The sequence below is a fragment of the Aplysia californica genome, unplaced genomic scaffold, assembly GCF_000002075.1.
Source record: "Aplysia californica isolate F4 #8 unplaced genomic scaffold, AplCal3.0 scaffold00462, whole genome shotgun sequence".
Lineage (NCBI taxonomy): Eukaryota > Metazoa > Mollusca > Gastropoda > Aplysiida > Aplysiidae > Aplysia > Aplysia californica.
In genome coordinates, this window is record NW_004797732.1 from 194492 (window position 1) to 197399 (window position 2908).

The 2908-nt window shown below is 42.1% G+C and overlaps 1 protein-coding gene across 1 annotated transcript in view; it reads right to left on the reverse strand.

The window, feature by feature from the left end:
• Nucleotides 1-1587: 1587 nt before the first annotated feature.
• The window catches only part of LOC118478282, a 37020-nt gene continuing 35699 nt past the window's right edge, over nt 1588-2908 (reverse strand). The window contains exon 2 of the transcript XR_004858935.1: nt 1588-1912. The gene's annotated coding sequence lies outside the window, so the exon portion shown is untranslated. The remainder of the gene's footprint in view (nt 1913-2908) is intronic.

Here is a 2908-nt window from a genome sequence, read left to right on the forward strand (position 1 = left end):
GAGAGCGGAAAAAGTATGTACGTGTGTACGTATGAGCAGATGTGATGTAAGAGTGCAACTAACATTAGAGCAAAACTTTGACAAATGGATGCTGGTTTAAAAAAAAAACAACAACCCAAAAAACTACCTGGTTATCAAGAAAACAACACATAGTAAGAGGGGAATTGGAACAGTGTTTGCTTAGTACCAGCACTTGGGCAATTCAAAGTTGTTTCCCCCCCACCCCTGTAATACAAACAGTGGAAAGATGAAGCAAAGATTGAGTAATGCACGGAAGCGTTAGCTAGCACAAGCTGACGAGAAAGCCCCAAGGAAAACCAAAGTGTCACAAGACATTGCTGACAGAAACAAGGAGAGACAAGGGGGAAAAGCCAATCAAGGAAGTCATCAAGCACACTGTCAGAATAAGCAAACATACGTGAGTGAGTATGCGTGCAGCAAAAGAGAAATATTTCTACATGAAAAGATAAATCGATAATATAGGTTCGTCTAACAATGAAGCGGAAAGATAACTAGCACGCCGTTATCTAACGTTACAGTTGGTACAGGAATTGAAAAGCACAGCAAACAGGGGTTATGAATCTTCCAATACATATGATATAGAGAGGCATCGTTAAGAAAACAAAGAAATGCGGGGAAATCAGCAGACAAGCGCAAGGAAAAATGTAAGTAAAAAGAAGGAATTAAAAGGTACATTATTATCCACCAATTTCCATTTTAATACCATGAGAGAACCATATTTTTAATCTATTGTTTTCGAAGAGGGGGCGCAAGTCAAACAACCGTGGTTTACACCTCCATTGACATGATTTAGATCAGTAAGGAAGTAGACTGCAAGAGAGGCCAACCTAGGACTGTATGGGAGACAACATCCCAGCAAAAAACGTCCCCACCCAGGAATCAAACTAACGTCTTCTGTGAGCAACAGCAAAGAGCCTATCAACTACGCCACAAGTCAGTTCTTAATTAAGCATCTTAGTTATACGTAAGTAGCACTATAAACGTAACTCAGGTAAACGAGAAAGTACTTAAAGTTCTCGCAAAGACACGTCAAAAGAAAGAATGACAATTAATATTGCGTGCTTTAAAGCTGCCCCCCCCCCTTTATCATTCATTGACTGATACAGATCAGTAGCGAAGGTAAAAGTTATACGCGTCGGGTTTGATTGATCGAACTCTCAATAAACCTGTCACACAACCAGACGACAGGTGGGGGATGGGCGACCATCTTAACGTTCAGGATCGAAAATCACTCAGCTCCATTCACGAAAAGGAATAGATGCTAAAACATTTTTGTCTAATTGTACAATATTTTAAGTAAATTCTAAAGAAGATTAGATCAAAGAGGCACTTGGACAGTTCCATGAGCCTGGTTAGACGTTATACACACAATATAACGAGCATACTAGCATAGGGCACATTTATGTATGTTTGCATTTTTTTAAAATCTAGCCAAAAATGACAATCGCCCAATACAATTTCTTGTAAATACAAAGGGAGACGCGAACAAGCATCAGTTTACATAATTTGTATTCCATAATAATACTGAACTGCATTTTATACACCACTTAGAAAGTAAACTATGCGCTATACAGTCTATTTGGAAGAGGAAAAATATAATTTAAGTCCCCTGATAGTGGCATAGTTTAAGCAGGTATACCCAACACCGAGATATAATATTGGTACATGCATATTTCTTTGGTACAGTAGAAAGAGGTAGAGGGGAGAAAGGCAAAAGCACCTCTACGTTTACATCCGCGGCTGTTTCCACGACAGCCACAGTGTCCGGACCAGCAGCCGAGACGTCCAGGGTGCCCTCCGACTCCACCACGACCTTGGCCTTGCGGCTACTGCTGCGGCTGCTCACCCGGATTAGGGTGACACCCTCTCGGTTAGCGTTCTCCCACCTCGACTGTGGACGGGACACACAGACAGACACACACACGGACACTCAGCTAGGCGAACCAGAGAACTAAAAAATGTAATGTTTTACGTCCCTGTCGACACAATTTAGATCATTTAAGCAGACTCGGGCGGCTTGGTTTGGACCTATCTAACCTATGACAACTCGAGACATCGGGGGACACGACATCGTAGTAGCAGACAAGACGAGGGCGGGCACTCGGTAAAAAAATAAAAATAATCCCAGAGTGGGAATTGAACTGGCGTCTTCTGCAGGCAAAGCCAAGAGCATAACAGAACCCAACCACCACATTGCCCGCAGCTGTACGGTCGCAGGGACAGAAACGTGACGGCTTCATTGAACGTATCTTCTACGCCAAGTTTAACGTCACCCGGTGCAATAAAGCAGCGCCTCTCCGGATATAATAGAAGTTAATTACATGTACTAGATCTAGCAGAAAAACCACGCACGAGTTCAGATACACAAAAACCGTATCACTCTCGCTAATAGACGAGCGCGCCCACACACAAACATAAAAAGCACACATACACATTTGAAGAGGAAAAAAAAGTAAATACAAGATCAAACGACAAAAAAACCCCATCAATGAACTATCAAAGACAGCTTCACATAGATCTGCAACACGCAAAATCGGATCATTCTATATAGCTATTATGCCGTTTCCATCTCTGGACGTGAGTTGTAAAGCAACCCCAGCAAAATCCCAACCTCAAACAGTAAGGGGTATGCCACAAGACAAGAAGGAAGGCACATGCAACTTTGAAAAAGGCAACACACACAACGCAAGGAAATGTACGAATATAATACAATGTATTATATTTTTTTAAAACACTTCTCAGTGACTTTCACTGCCAGGAAGATGAGTGATCTCTACTTAATGTACGGGCGCTGAGAGAGGGATTTCCCTGGTTAAATTCAGCTGGTTTAAAGCTTAGAGATTCTTTCACTTTTTGAGACAAATCGCCACCACTCCCCATCCCCCCC